Source organism: Hypanus sabinus, chromosome 3, assembly GCF_030144855.1.
Source record: "Hypanus sabinus isolate sHypSab1 chromosome 3, sHypSab1.hap1, whole genome shotgun sequence".
In the NCBI taxonomy this organism is placed as follows: domain Eukaryota; kingdom Metazoa; phylum Chordata; class Chondrichthyes; order Myliobatiformes; family Dasyatidae; genus Hypanus; species Hypanus sabinus.
The window spans coordinates 123,141,991-123,158,819 of NC_082708.1; the positions used below are offsets into that span (position 1 = coordinate 123,141,991).

The 16,829-nt window shown below is 41.8% G+C and overlaps 2 protein-coding genes across 8 annotated transcripts in view; one reads left to right on the forward strand and one right to left on the reverse strand.

Annotated features, from left to right (window-relative positions):
- idua (alpha-L-iduronidase) overlaps positions 1–16,829 on the reverse strand; it is a 197,593-nt gene that overhangs the window by 140,381 nt on the left and 40,383 nt on the right. The window lies entirely within an intron of this gene.
- Positions 1–16,829, forward strand: part of slc26a1 (solute carrier family 26 member 1) — a 114,088-nt gene that overhangs the window by 69,763 nt on the left and 27,496 nt on the right. Inside the window, exon 2 of one of the 6 annotated variants that reach the window (XM_059965061.1) lies at positions 8,976–9,108. The exons of the other annotated variants lie outside the window; for them this stretch is intronic. The gene's annotated coding sequence lies outside the window, so the exon portion shown is untranslated. The remainder of the gene's footprint in view (positions 1–8,975; positions 9,109–16,829) is intronic. 6 annotated transcript variants of the gene reach the window in all.

Here is a 16,829-nt window from a genome sequence, read left to right on the forward strand (position 1 = left end):
CACCAGATGTGCTATTTACCAGTAACTTAACTAGTGCTCAACTGCAGTAAGATCTGGTCTCCTTGAAGTAAGCCTTGCTAGTTAACTGAAACTTCAAGATTCAGTGGTTTATTTAAGACTGGTTTACCACTTGAGTTTTTTGCAGAAAATTGCAATAATGGATTTATGAGGAGCCATAGGCAAGTCGTAGAACAACATTTAGAGGTCTATGGTGTAGGTTAAGACAACGTTTCAACTTTATACTTTTAGCCTTATTTGTTTGATGGCAGACGTGAACTTACAGTGTCATGCAAAAGTTTAGGCACTCCTGGTCAAAATTTCTGTTATTGTGAATAGCTAAGTGAGTAAAAGATGACCTGATTTCCAAAAGGCATAAAGTTACAGATTACACTTTTCTTGAATATTTTAAGCAAGATTACTTTTTTTATTTCCATCTTTTACAGTTTCAAAATAACAAAAAAAGGAAAAGGGCCCGAAGCAAAAGTTTGGGCACCCTGCATGGTCAGTACTTAGTAACACCCCCTTTGGCAAGTATCGCAGCTTATAAATGCTTTCTGTAGCCAGCTAAGAGTCTTTCAATTCTTGTTTGGGAGATTTTCACCCATTCTTCCTTGCAAAAGGCTTCTAGTTCTCTGAGATTCTTGGGCCGTCTTGCACGCACTGCTCTTTTGAGGTCTATCCACAGATTTTCGATGATGTTTAGGTCAGGGGACTGTGAGGGCCAAGGCAAAACCTTCAGCTTGCGCCTCTTGAGGTAGTCCATTGTGGATTTTGAGGTGTGTTTAGGATGATTATCCTCTTGTAGAAGCCATCCTCTTTTCATCTTCAGTTTTTTTTTCACAGACAGTGTGATGTTTGCTTCCAGAATTTGCTGGTATTTAATTGAATTCATTCTTCCCTCTACCAGTGAAATGTTCCCCGTGCCACTGGCTGCAACACAAGCCCAAAGCATGATCGATTCACCCCTGTGCTTAACAGTTGGAAAGGTGTTCTTTTCATTAAATTCTGCACCCTTTTTTCTCCAAACATACCTTTGCTCATTGAGGCCAAAAAGTTCTATTTTAACTTCATTAGTCCACAGGATTTGTTTCCAAAATGCATCAGACTTGTTTAGATGTTCCTTTGCAAACTTCTGATGCTGAATTTTGTGGTGAGAATGCAGGAAAGGTTCTCTTCTGATGACTCTTCCATGAAGGTCATATTTGTGCAGGTGTCACTGCACAGTATAACAGTGTACCACCACTCCAGAGTCTGCTAAATCTTCCTGAAGGTCTTTTGCAGTCAAACGGGGGTTTTGATTTCCCTATCTAGCAATCCTACAAGCAGTTCTCTCGGAAAGTTTCCTTGGTCTTCCAGACCTCAACTTGACCTCCATCTTTCCTGTTAACTGCCATTTTTTAATTACATTACGAACTGAGGAAACAGCTACCTGAAAACGCTTTGCTATCTTCTTATAGCTTTCTCCTGCTTTGTGGGCATCATTTATTTTAATTTTCAGAGTGCTAGGCAGCTGCTTATCGGAGCCCATGGCTGTTGATTGTTGGGACAAGGTTTGAGGAGTCTGGGTATTTATAAAGCTTTGAAATTTGCATCACCTGGCCTTTCCTAACAATGACTGTGAACAAGTCACAGCCCTAACAACCTAATTAAGGTCTGAGACTTTAGTAAACATTATCTGAGAGCTCAAATTTCTTGGGGTGCCCAAACTTTTGCATGGTGCTCCTTTCATTTTCTCCCCCCACTCTAAATTTGTACAAAACAAAAATAATACACTAATCTTGCTTAAAATGATGAGAAGAATGTTTAATCTTTAACTTTATGACTTTTGGAGATCAGTTCATCTTCTACTCATTTAACTATTTACAGTGACAGAAATTTTGGCCAGGGGTACCCAAACTTTTGCATGCCACTGTATTTATAGATCGCCAACATTTTATTGGGATCTGAATGGGAGAAGGCAAACTTCCAGGTGGAGGTGGAATGGGTCTGGAACAATGTGCGAAAGTCTCAGACCAGGAAGAGATTAGTTATCAAATTTGTACCTGAACGATGAGCAGCATCAGCTGATGATTGGGATCTACCACCTGCTTTGACCACAGCTGGACAGTCAGATTGGCAAGTGGATTTTATTGACTGAGACTATAAAAGAGATTGTGGCAATCAATGCCTTTCTCTCTGAATCTTGGGCTGGTGTGAGCAACAACAGCAAAATGCCAAATGAAGCAATGCACAGCTGTAATAGGGAGGTGACAGAGCAGAGGCAATCTTCACTCACTTCTCCTCAGATAGACAACAACTTGACAAGGAAGGGTGAAAAGCTGATGTTCCAGAGATTATTGTTGCCATGAGGGCAACACCTCAAAGGAAACGTCTGCAGTAGCTCTTTCACAAGTGAACAATAATCCTTGATCATACACTGAGTGGGACATTAGCACTCAATACAGGAAGTTGCATCAAAGTCTTAATCTTGTTCCATTGTGCCCTCTTTCTATGAGTTATAATGCCAATCAATAAGTGGGAACTTGATAGTAAAGGTTATCCTTTACTTATTTGCATTCTGATTCTCATATAGGGTTCATGCACTAAAATAGATGGTTTTTACCTGAAGTTCACAGTGGGGTTAAGAATATCTTTAGTATGATGGACAGGTTACCTCCTTCATCAACAATACCCTGGGCACTTCATACTCAACTCAGTGGTCAAGGATTCCAGACCAGCATCTAAAAATCAGATTACCTGTTCTCGCTTACATGCAAAACCTGTGGCATGACTTTCATCACCAGCTACAAAACATTAACAAATCCCTTCTTTAAGATGTCAAGTTAGCTAACATCCGCAAGCACCAGTTACTCATGACATCAGAAGCTGTGGATATGCACTAAGGCTATAATAACCAAAATTTAGCACCAAACTTCACTTCAGGTGCTCCTTAAATGCTCAATCCTTGGTGCCCAAAGCATGATTGCCCATTAACAGGACTATCCTGAATCTTTAAAGGGATTCATACACCATGCAGTTAGAACGTCTGAACCTCAGAAGCTGGTGTGGATAGGTGCGTGTTGTAACAGGACCCTCTCCCTATGGCTGACTCCCAACTTGGAGAGATGAAGGTTGTAGTCATGGATGAGAGCTGGATTCAGGATGTCTCTTTCAGGCACCCAGCACCTCTCCTACGGTCCAAATCCTTCCCAGTCCACAAGATATTGCCAAACACCTTGAACAGTATGCGAGTCCAAAATTCTTCTCACAGTGAAAACCTGCGCCCCATCAACAAACTTGGGTGGCGACGGGGCTGATGGTAGTGGGGCTAACGGGCTGGTGTTCACAAGCTTTAAAATGTCAAAAGTGGGACTGATCTTGAGGGCCAGGCTCTTGAGGTCCATCCATATGATAAGAAGGCTCTTGGCTCCCTCGAGCCAGTGACACCATTCCTCCAGAGCCAACTTGACTGCGAGCAGCTCTCTGTTCCCAATGTTGTAATTCACTTCCGTCGGGGATAATCGCCTGGAGAAGAATGCACACAATGTAGTTTACTGTCCGAAGGTGTCCATTGAGTCAACACTACACCCACTCTGATGTCCGAGGGATCCACTACCACGATGAAGGGAAGGTCTGCGTTGGGTGTGACCAAAATGGGAGTTGTTGTGAACTGCTGTTGAAGCTCTGTGAAAGCAGCCGCCATCTCAGTAGTCAAAACAAAAGGACCTGTAGATCTCCTGGTTAGTGCCAACAGCAAAGCCGAAGTTCCTGATAAGCCTTTGATAAAAGTAGGCAAATCACAGAAACCGTTGGACGTACTTCACACTGGATGGCAGTGGCTAATCTCTGACTGCCTGCATCTTACTTGGGTCCATCTTGAGACTGCTGTTAGAGTTGAAACCCAATAAAGAAACAATGGTTATGTGAAATTCAGAATTCTCCAGCTTGACATAAAGTCCATGATCTAGAAGCCTCTTCAGGATATCCCTGGAGTAAGCACTCTGCAAGTCCAGCTTCAAGAATACTCTTGCCCCTTGGAGAATCTTGGAGAAAGCAGTGTTCATGGGTGGAAGAGGGTAATGATTCTTAACCATTATACAATTCAGTCCTCTATAATCAATGCAAGGCCACAGACTCTCATCCTTCTGTATGAGGAAGCCAGTGCCAGTTGGAGAGGTGGAGGGCCGAATGAATCGCAAGGCAAGAGTCTTCTTTATATACTCCTCCACAGTGCCTCCCCTCTGGGCCTGAGAGTGCGTATAGACCCCACTGAGGACATGTACCTGACAGTAGATCTATTGCACAGTTGTAGGGTTGGTGCATTGGAAGAGTCAAGGCCTTTTCCTTAATGATGACCTCTTCCAAATCCTCGTAGATGGAAAGGATTTCTGATGGCTTGGATGCCAAACCTTCCTCAAAAGATGACTTTTGAGGCCTTGTCGATCGTGGGGGTGTTCTGGCAGACTCCAGAGTCTCCCTATAGGTCCTTAAGAGTCTTTAGTAAAAACAGAGGTCAAATCACAGTCCAAATCCTTACCTGTCTCCTCAGACATCGACAGCAAGGTGTGACAAATGGTTCTTGTGCTCCTGGGACTAGATCCCAAGGATCTCCATCTTGGAGCCTTCCCCTTACACAGGAACTGGCAACTGGAACCCTTTGGCTTAGCTGCTAGATTTCCATACTCCCTGGGGTTCTCCTTGGCTTGCTTCTGAACTAGAGATCTAATTTTGGTGCACCCCTCACTGGACAGGGCCAGGACTCACATGGGCCTATTGGCCCTCGAATGTAGGACTGAGTTTCCTGAAGGCTCCAGCTTATCCTGAACAGAAGTCTGCCGCCTTGTTGGCTGTGGGCCTCAGGAGAGTCTGGGGTTCATAACTAAGACAAAAACAAACCCTCTTAACAACGTCCAGACCACGCAGTGATTCTCCACTCCCTCCAGTCCACAGATGGGCAATGCTGAGACAGCCTGTGGATCAGGGGTATGAGTGGACAGTCAATAATGTAGAAACTAATGTCTTACATCTGATCTCCTATCCTCATCTGTAAAACCACAGTCTGTTGCTAGATCTGCCCGAAACCTAGCGAGCGGCCATCCAAGACAGTTCTGGGCAAGAACTGATTCAACCCTTGCAGTGGTCTGTTGAGCTGATGGGCAGGCCCGAAGTCCAGGAACTTCCACGCTGTTCCAGAGAATCCAAAAAAGCATTCACCTCTCATCGGTTCACACCGTCAGAAATCTCCGACCTCAGCGTGACACCAAAATCTGTGAGGCTGGGGGCCTGTGGCTGCTACCATCACAGTTCTCCCAACACTGGCAGCTTCCGACATTCGGTTTGCAGGTGACCTGTTTCCCCCTAGTAATGGCAACAAACTCGACTCCAATGCTGGAACCTCTCATCAGCAGAGATTCTTGTGCAGCCGACTTACACAGGACACGGGATCCTGAGCATGGTCCGAGATTGGGGTGGGGGGGAGAGGTTGGGGGGCTGGAACTATGATGCATTGAGTTTAGACTTGGGCTAGCCCTCTCTGACTTTTTGATGTAGTACCACTTACACTCTGCTGGAAGATGATGATCAGAATCTCAAAGTCCTCGGCTGGTTCTCCCAAGGTGAGAGCATCCTTCGGTTCACCTCGGAGTCTGTGGTGGTATGGCGTTGTCAAGGCCTCCCCATTCTGGCCACTCTCTTGAGTCAAGGTCCAAAATTCAATCGCGTAGTCAGCTACTGAACTTCCACTCTCTGAGTTCATCGGGCGGTCTGAGGTTTGGCTGGCAGACCTTCCTCATGGCGGCCGCGAATTCCTCTGATTCCGAGCAAATTGCTGACCTTCGCTCCCAATGCTTGATGGCCCAGGCCAGGGCTCCTCCAGTCAGAAGGGAGATACTGAAGGCCTCCTTTCCGCACTCCAAAGGGAACTGGGTGCCTGAAGCTCAAACACTAATGAGCAAGTGACAGCAAGAATCTGGGTCACCATCTCTCTCCAGGGTTGGAAGACGGACTGGCTCCACAGAGCGACCGACAGACTCACCTAAGTGGTTTTGGCTTCCTCCCTGCAATAGTTGGCACAAGGCTACCTGGATGTCGTGCATCTCCAGGCTCTGTCTTGAAATTTTCTCTCTGTGGTTGTTCACACTGACAAAAGGCTCCAATACGCCACAGGGTCCGTGTTGGTTCAATCGCACTGTGACGAGAGTCCTTGACGAGGGTGGCTTGGACCCAAATGCTGGTGTATCCAAACCAAGGAGCGAGGCACGGTTTCAAACTGGATCGAGAATCTGAGCACAAAACAAATGCTGGACGAAATCACGAGTAGGCTTACGATTGAGCACCAATCCTCAGTTCCAGTGTTCCTTAAACGCTCAAACCTTGGTGCACAAAACATGATTGCCAATGAGCAGGAATGTCCTGAATCTTTAAAGGGGTCATACCAGCTATCTATACTCTGGGCAGTTAGAGCGTCTAAACTTCAGAAGCTGGCGTGGATGGGCACATGTCGCAAAAAATGTTGTCCAAAGATGGAAAGTAGCTGAAATAGCTAATATTAAACCATCTTTGCACAGATGCTGCTTGATGTCTCCCGTATGTTCTATTCCTTTCACATATTTCCTGCATCCACATTGTCTTTCTTAAACAGCTGATTCTGGAGAAGTGGTGGAAAGTTTCAGACTCTAGGGTACGAAACACAGAAAATATGGAAGTTGGTTGTTTTTGTTTGAGAGAGAACATGTACCATAAACCAGTTCGTGAATGAATAACATGAACAAGCTTTGCTCAACCTAGTGCACAGAATTTGTGATAGGGCAGAAGGCAATGGCTTTACTTTTCTCAGAATTACAAGGATAGTTTCTACTTAAGCAGTATGATGGCATATGCAGTGAATGCTGACCTCAAATGGATGTCGTTACCAATTATATCATGCAAATCAGAAGAAGGTGGTGGCCATGATAGAATTTTTTTGAGAATCAGAAATAGCAGGGAGGGAGATAGAACCAAGTCATCATCAGACCTTTGAGAATTATATTCACCTAAGAATCCATAGCTTGATATGTTACTTTCAACTATAATAGCTGTTCCATAAATTTGAGGTAATAGAAATACATAAAGTCATGGAACATTGGCTTCTGGCTCCAAGGACGTAGCTTTACTACTCCTCCATCTTGATGTGTGGGAAGACTTGCCTGCTTCGTGACCCTAGGGCGGGGGTCGGCAACCCGCGGCTCCGGAGCCACATGTGGCTCTTTTACGTCTATGCTGCGGCTCCCTGTTGCTTTGGGAAATAATTGGTTGTGGCGACCCTTTTCCTGGCACATCCAAACCGGCTCACAATTAGATAGCCTACGGGGGTTTGCGAGCACAGAGCTTTGGAGCCTCTGCGCCATGGGGGGGCAGGTTGAGGGAGGCTTAAAAGTGAGGCTGAGGATTTCGAATAAAGTTTTTTCCTTCGACGGCGGTTACCGACTCCGTGTCGTAATTTTAGCGCTGCGTGTAGCACACCGCTACATGGTCAGTATTTAATTAAAATGTATTTTATGTTAGTTTGTTAGTTTTTGAAATGTAAATCTAAATTTGAAGATTATGGTGATCTTGTACAATCTAAATAAGACGTTGTGGCGACCCATTTCCTGACACATCCGAACCGGCTCACAATTAGCCAGCGTTCAGGCTAAGGGAGATAGCCTACGGGGGTTTGTGAGTACGTGTCTTTTGCAGCATCCGCGCCCATGGGGGGCGGGTTGAGGGAGGCTTAAAAGCAAGGCTGTTTAGTTCGAATAAAGCTATCTTTGACTGCAGTTTACTGACTGCGTGTAGCACACCGCTACAACGTGTTTTTATCGCTGGCTGTCCAGAGGGGAGGTGCTGAAACGCTTTGTCGCGTGTCTGGAAGAAGTGAAAACTTTCCTGGGCAGCAAAGGGCTCAACTTTCCTGAGCTGGAACAGCCAGAGTGGCTGGAAAAGCTACACTTCATGGTAGACATGACAGCGCACCTGAACACGCTGAACACAGCTCTTCAACGGGGTAAGGACGTACAGCCCTGCACATGTTGGAGGATGTTTTGGCATTCGAGCGCAAGTTGACGTTGCTTGCCAGAGATTTACAGAAAGGCACATTGTCTCACTTCCACAATTTGAGAGAGTTCAAACAAGGTCACGACATGATAAATTCGGAGTATTTACATTCTGCAATCATCGCAATGCAAACATCGTTTGGGAAACGCTTCTGTGAGTTCAGAGAGGAAAAAAAGCACATTATCTTTCCCGGTCACTCCCCTAAGCATCGATCCATCCCTACTGAATACGACTGCATTGTCAGGTGTGAGTCAACCTGAACAAGTGTGATAAATACTTTAATTGCCTATTACTTTACGTATATTCATATGTTTTCATTGTTCAGTGAAATAGTCCTTTTATTTTTCAGGTTGACAGCTGGCTGACGTTATTTTTGGTTTGCTGATGGCGGCAAATTTAAGTTTGGCGTTTTTCATAAATACAAGAAGAACTCAAATAGACATTGAGTATTTTACTTAAAAGTAACCTTCAACCCAACCTCTTTTTTTCGGAGTTCAAAATGTTTTTGTTGCATGCAGAAATGTAATTTCGTTTTCTCTGCAGGAGTTCATCAATTTCATAAATGCAACACATTGTAGTTTGTTTATACATAGCATAAAGGCAAAACAAAACGTTGTATGCAGTGTTATTTCATTTTAAATGTCAAACGGGTTTTGCGGCTCCCAGTGTTTTCTTTTCTGTGGGAAACGGGTCCAAGTGGCTCTTTCAGTGGTAAAGGTTGCTGACCCCTGCCCTAGGGCATATGCTGGCAGGTGTGAAACTCTTGGTGTGGACACATTGGCAATTCAAAAATGAGCCAGACTGAAGCTAATCCACTAATACTTTTAAAAAAGTGAGCCAGAAAAACAATGTTCCATGTAATTGCTGGATCCAATTTGGTAAAAGCACCAAACCCAATGATTGTAGTGCTTTGCAATTTCTAGATGCAACTGTCAAAAATCAGTATCTTCCTTCTGGAGAGCACGATGCTTCACCAAAGTCAACAATGGTTTAAGGGCAGAAAAGAGAGGAAGAAAATAATTGACTCTTGGGACAGACTGACTAAGCAGTTAACAGGTAAGATCAAGTACCCATAGATCAATTCTTTTACCATATCTGTAAACTATTAATTGTCAAAAAATGTTCCACATCCACTGAAAAGAAAACAAAGGGACTGCACGGCAAATTCTGCAGTCAGATCGAAAGGGAATTTCAATCAGTTTTATTGGTTGGAAATAAATAAAACATCATACAAAATATGTTAAAAACAGACTTGGTACCTGTCTAATATAGAAAACCGATAAAGAAATCAACCTATTGTAAGAGTGAACAAATAAAAAGGAGTGGCTGATAACTGCTGAGATACACACGAGATACATATTCATTTGGCCACTCGGAGACTAGTTAGACTGACTGCAGTTTTACTTTATAGAAAATTTCACATTTTATGTGTTCAAGCAAGAAAATGAGCTTGTTCAGTCTAGATTTGTCTTCTGAAGTGATATAAATTAATATTGGTAAGTAAATACAAAAATATACTTTTCAAAAGTACAAGATAACTGTAATAGACTGTCCACTTTATGACTAAGTTGGAAAATTGCTACCCTTAATCATTTCAAGTGCGTAAAGATTTTGAGGTACCTCAGTGGCAGTGACAAAAGAAAATAGTACCCTTAGGTAGTTTAAAAAAAAGTGCCTTTTAACTATGTAAGAGTAGAGAGCTAGACGGAGGCAATAACCAGAGACAGATGTATGAAATGACCTGAGCTTATTCTTTTTATCAATGTGTAAGTCCAGTACATGATAGGTGAAAATATTACATGTTCGTTTCATTCTGTGTATTGTGAATAAGCAGGAAAACATTTTGTGTACTACTCAGTAAACATGGCAGTGGAGTACAAGGTTTCAGAAATGCAGTAAACTTTCAATCTGGAGTATTATGTTAAATTTTGTTCACCGTTCTTCAGTAAGGATGGAATGGGGAGCGAACGTCACGAAAAGTAAGAAGAATCTAAGAAGGAATTAGATAACTTCAAGCTCTACAGTATAGAATGTACTGATAAATATGGTATGCAAAACATTGAAATAGATGCAGAAATCAATAGTGTTTAATAGTAAATGAGTTCTAAGGCAAAAAAAATCGTAAATACCATTAACATTGAAAGATAACAGAAACAAAGTTATTAGCTGATATCAAACTGTGGTGTAACCTATTCTTTTGAGAGATATCTGGCATCAATGATCTGAATAATTTGTCATTGTTATAAGAAAGGGTAAGTTGATTCTGTATCTGCTAATTACTGTGCTTGCACTTGAAGAACTGGTCAGGACACTTTGGCTTAATTGACAGAAGTTTTCAATGTGACAGTGTGAGAGGGTATAATTTTTTTAAAAAAGTAATAACTAAGAAGATTAGAAAAGGATTTACATTTTGTTATTAAAATGTGGAGTTCTAATCTGAAGCTACTTTGATAATTTTGTTTAAAGTAGGATTAATCTTATGGCAAGTTAAAATGAGCTGGCTAGTGGATAGACAAGTCAGCCTTGTGGAGGCAATCACTGACTCATTTCTGTACAGTAACTTTACCACAAGCTGTAATTTATTTTGGCATATGAATAAGTAAATATGGCCATCTTTTTATCTCAGTTTAAAATTCGTTGGGGTAGAGGTGCAGTATGAGACATTCAGGGGATACAGAATATGAACGGTGGTGCTGCCTTTCTAAGGGTTCAACTTCATAACTTTCAGGTTAATGGCCTTAACAAAATTTGCATGCTTGCAATTTTTGCAGATTATATAAAGTTACTAGAGGCAATTAGTAATGCAGATGAAAGAGTGTCATGAAAAGACTGACTAGTCAAAGCTATAAGAGAATAATAAATAATATCTGTGCAAGTGTAAGGCTATACACTTTGAACCCAAGAGAGATAAATGTGTACATTTTTTAAATAGTGAGTCAACAGTGACTGCCGAGGAATAAAGTGATTTGAGAATCTAAGTTCACAAATTGTTAACAGTCAGTACCAGTACAGCATAAAAGGGTTCAAAGATTGTATGCGGAATACAAAGGAAAGTATTAGCCCTATTATGCAGAGTTCTGCATTCAGCTTTAAACTGATCCCAGGAGCAATATACTGGCCTTGAAGTTTTGGTATAATGATATTGAAGCTTAGAGCATAAAATTATAGCCATGGATATAAAGCTTGCAATGTCTTCTGTAAAATAGATTCATAAAAGCAAATGCTGTTCTATAGTCACTCATGGAATTTACAATGGAATTGGTTTATTATGACCACATGTAAGAAGATACAGTGAAAAGCTTGCCTAGGATACTGTTCATACAGATGAATCTTTACACAGTGTATTGAGGTAGAATGAGGTAAAACAATAAAAACACAGAATAATGTGTCACAACTGCAGAGGAAAAAAAGTGCAGATAAACAATCAAGTGCAATAGCATAATGAGGTAGGTTCTGTGAGAGATCATCATTCCAGGGAACCATTTACAAAGCAGTCCTTGAGCCAACTGGTATGTGCTTTCAGGCCCGATGGAAGAGGGGAGAAGGGAAAATGTCTGGGGGGAGTTGTGTCCTTAAAGATGCTGCCTGTTTTACTGAGCAGTGAGAAGAAGTAGCCTCCATAGAGGGCTTTCGTGAGGTGCTGAGCTGCATCCACAATGTTCTGCAGTTCTTTGAGGTCACATAGACAGCAGTCGCCATAACAAGCGTTTTATTTTGTTAAGATAGATGCTGTTGTGAGCATAACACTTTTCAATGCTAAAGGATTTTGAAAAAAGCAAATGTGGTTGGTGAAACAAGATTTAGGGACATGATATCCTAAAATAAAAGCTAGCTCATTCGCAGACAAAACTAAGACTACTTTTCAGCAAACATTTGGAATTTGACCCCAAGAAAGATTGTGAATATTAGTACTCACACAGCTTTTATGACTAAGATCCCTGTCAGCTAGGGGAAATCAAAAATAGATACAACAGAGGTGGTGTACGGTTGTGGTTGCTTTAGGCCAAGTTTGTTTGCTCTAGAGAATTGCACAGAGTCCCTCCTCACTACTAATGTTGATATCCTATCAATGAATAGAAAAAAAATATAAAACTAAGATGCATTTCAAACAGACATCCCACCCTGCAAAAACTCATTTCAGGGAGGTAGCACCATCAGTTTGCGGGAGACTCCCGGGAGAGGTGGGATGTCTGCAATAGAGTAGCTCCTTAAGCAGCTAGCCAGCTAGTTTAAATAACGTTAGCTATGCTAATGAATGAATGACACCTGTTAAACTCACCTCAACATGTCTTTTACATTTTAACTCACAATGGGCAATAGAAAAGTCACTGTTGCAAACAGTGCAGTGAGCAACACTGTCATTATTTTTGACCCCTATTAGGGAGGGTTAAACTTTATTGTAGCCTGGGGTGAAGTACGCTTTATATTTTTTGTTTTTGGAACACTGTCATGGTGTGTGCTCTCTCTCTGTCGCTCACTCACTCTCAAAAAAATCGATTTCCAGGATATTGTATATAATTTGTGGGCGTCAGAGAGCCACTATCAATATACGGGAGACTCCCGGAACTTCCGGGAGAGGTGGGATGTCTGCATTTCAGAACTGATCTAACTTGAGGAGTGATCCCAGTCCTATCTAGATTTATGATGCTACTTTGCACAATGATCCTTAACTGTGTAGAGTCTCTCTCTGACATTTTGTAATGCATTGAAGTAGAATAAATACAGTTATCATGATGAATTTTCTTCCTTTTCATCTCTCTTTTCAGCACTATTGCCGCAGGCTTTACTTCTGGAGTAGTATAATTACGCTGAATCCAGCTGAGAACAGAATCTGGTCTGTTTAAAATCTGTTCACAAGACAAAAGAAAGAAAAGTTGCAGGGAAAAGGGGAAGAAAGAGTAGAATCCCGGTAGTTAACATGGGGTGATATTTGCTAAATACTGTATTGCAAGTAGGGATCAAGTAGGCCCCATTTCAAGCTTATCCTGACTTACAGCCTCATTTCTCCCATGAGCCATCATTATAGTACTTTTTTTTACCACAATTCATTTTTGTTCTTCCCATTCCACTGTTCTTCATTCTCCTGTCTAATCTCTAATCTCCCTCTATACCATCCACACTCCCACATCCATCCCAATCGACTATGCCTCCTTTCCAACCTCTCTGGTCCTCCCCACAGCCAATTTCATATTTCTGTTCATTTCTCCCTCCTCCTTGCCCCTACACTGCTCCTTCTTGTTGTGATTACATGATAACTTGAAAGTCTTTCAATCTATAAGCTGAGAACAACAGATGAAAAGTGTTGATCAGATTCCTGCATAAAGTAGCAGAGCCTGGGCAAGTCCATATTTCTCTGTTACCTTCAGCCCTACCTCTATTCCTGGAATAGTGTACAGGCACCTTTGCCATGCTTACTACTCTACGATAATTCATTGCTTCCACATATCAGAATTGGGTGTAATATCACTGGCATATGTCATGAAATTTGTTGTCTTTGCAGCAGAAGTACAATGCAATCCATAGTATAGAAAAAATGTAATTTACAGTAAATGCATATGTATATGCAAAATGGTTAAATTAAATAAGTAGTGCAAAAATAGAAATTAAAAAAGTGAGAGAGCATTCATGGGTTCAATGTCCATTCAGAAATTGTTTCGCAAAGGGGAAGAAGCTGCTCCTGATTTGCTGAGTGCATGCCTTCAGGCTTCTGTACTTCCCTCCTAATGGTAACACTGGGAACGAAACATGACCTGGGTAATGGGGGTCCTTAACGATGGATGCTACCTTTGTGAGCCATCGATCTTTGAAGATATTCTGGATACTATGGAGGCTACAACTCTCTACAGCTATTTCTATCCTGTGCAGTAGCCACCTCCATACAGGAAGGGTAGGACTGGCAGCTCAATGTTCTGGGGTTCTATTGTTTTCAACTTGATAGATTAGGAGCGATTGGGTGGGGGGAGGTGACAATTACTAGTCAGGGAAAACATTATGGCAGTACTCAGAGAGAACAGACTGGAGAGCACATCTAGTGAGGCTATATGGGTAGAACTGAGGAATAAAACAGGTATGATCACATTAATGTGACTATATTATAGACCACACAGCAGACCTCGGGACTTAGAGGAGAAAATTTGTAGACAGATGAAAAACTGTTAGAAGAAACCTAAGGCTGTGATACGTGATATTAACTTTCCACATCTTGACTGGGACCCCCATAGTGTAAAAAGGGCTAGATGGGAAAAAGTTTGTCAAATGTGTTCCAGGAAGTTTCCTTAAACAGCTCATAGAAATCTCAACTAGGGAGATTGTAATACTATGTCTCATTCCCTAAAAGGAGAAAGAGGTTTGTGTAGGGGAACACTTTGCATCTAGTGATAATAATGCGATTATTTTCAAAGTAATTACGATAAAAGATAGGTCTGGTCCTTGGATTGAGATTCTAAACAGGAGAAAGGTCAATTTTGATGGAATTAGGAAGGATCTGGCAAGTACGTATTTGGAAAGGTCTTCGGGCAAAGGTGTACTTGGCAAGTGTGAGGCCTTCAAGGGTGAAATTTTGAGAGTACAGAGTTTGTGTGCTCCTGTGAGAATAAAAGGCAGGAGTAACAGGTTTATGGAACCATGGTTCTGGAGAGATATTGAGACCCTGGTTAAGAAAAATGAGGTGCACTTCAACTATAGGTAGGCAGGGACAAACAAAGTTCTTGAGGAGTTTCATAATTGCTATTTTGTTATTAAAAATTAAAACAATATCAATAAGGAAATCAGAAGGACCAAAAAAAGACACGAGGTTGCTCTAGCAGACAAGATGAAGGAGAATCCTAATGGTTTCTACAGGTATATTAAGAGCAAAAGGATAGTAAGGGACATCATTAGCCATGGGTGAGGTCCCAGTGGATTGGAGGATAGCTAATGTTGTTCTGTTGTTAAGAAAGGCTTTAAGAATAAGCCAAGAATTTCTAGACAGGTGAGCCTGACATCAGTAGTTCAAAGATTCAACTATTATCAAAGCACAAATCCAACAGTTACAAAAGAAAGAACATGAAAGTCATAGTCGGAAAGTTATTGTAAGATACTCTAAAGGGACCAAAAATATAAACATTTAGAAACTTATTACAGATAGTCAACATTGCTTTGTTCATGATAGGCCATGTCTTACAGAGTTTTTTTGAAGGCAGTTGCCTGGAAAGCCAATGAAGGCAGGACAGTGGATGTTGTCTACATGGACCTTAGCAAGTCATTCTACAAGGTCCTGAAAGGGAGGGTGGTCAAGAAGGTTCAGTCGCTTGGCATTTAAGATGAGGTAGTAAATTGGATTAGACATTGGCGTCATGGGAGAAGCCAGAGAGTGGTGCTTCTCTTACTGGAGGCCTGTGACTAGTGGTGTTCCAGAGAGATTGGTGATGCGTCCAATGTTGTTTGCCATCTATATCAACGATCTGGTTGATAATGTGGTAGAAAGTTTGCAGATGACAGCAAGACTAGGGGTGCAGTAGACAGCAAGGAGACTGTCAAAGCTTGCAGCGAGAACTGCACCAGCTAGAAAAATGTGCTGAAAAATTGCAGATGGAATTTGATGCAGACAAGTGTGAGGTATTGCACTTTTGGAGGACCGACAAGGGAAGGTCTTATACAGTGAGTGATAGGGCCCTGAGGAATGCAGTAGCACGGAGGGATCTGGAAATAGAGATCCATACTTCCTTGCAAGTGGCGCCACAGGATTGTAAAGAAAGCTTTTGGCACATTAACCCTCATAAATCAATGTTTTAAGTACAGGAGTTGAGATATTATGTTAAATTTGAAAAAGACATCAGTGAGGCCTAATTTGGAGTATTGTGTCCAATTTTGGTCACCTACCTACAGGAACGATGTAAATAACATTGAAAGAGTGCAGAGAAAACGTACAAAAACATTGCTGGGACTTGAGGACCTGAGTTATAGGGAAAGGTTGAATAGGTTAGGACTTTATTCCATAGAACATAGAAGACAGAAGAGAGATTTGATAGAAGTATACAAAATTATGAGCAGTATAAATAGGGTAAATGCAAGCAGGCTTTTTCCACTGAAGTCGAGTGAGACTACAGCTAGAGGTCATGGGTTAAGGATGAAAGGTGAAATATTTAAGGAAAACTTCTTCGCTCAGAGGGTGGTGAAAGTGTGGAACAAGCTGCCAACACAAGTTCTGCATAGGTACATAGATGGGAGGTCTACAGAGGGTTAAACTCCAGGTGTAGGTTGATGGGACAAGACAAATTAATGGTTTGGTTTCTGTGCTGTAGTGTTCTATGACTGTTATGACATTAGGACCAGAATGAACAGCATATTCCAAGTGTGGTCTAACTAAGGTTTTACAGAGCTGCTACATTACCTCACGGCTCTTGAACACAATCTCTTGACTAATAAAGGCCAACACACCATACACCTTCTTCACAAGCCTATCAACTTGTGTTTGTACTCTGTTACCTCAAAAGAAAGATTAACAAAGACATTCTCAGAGCAGCAGCCAAGATGAACAATTGCAGGTACCTTCAGTTGGAACTTGCTGCATAAAAGGTAATGTCTGCAGTGATTAAGACAGTCACTGGCATAATTATCCTTGCATTACACTGAGATAGGAGCTGTGGCTGGAGCAGGAGGGATGCTGTAGAGAGGGGATCCTTGAAGAAGTGAAAATGCATCACACTGCTCCTTGCTGAGTCATATAAATCATGATGCACATCAACCTGAATGCATGATCTTGGGGAGCAACTACAGTACAAAGCTGCAAATGCCTT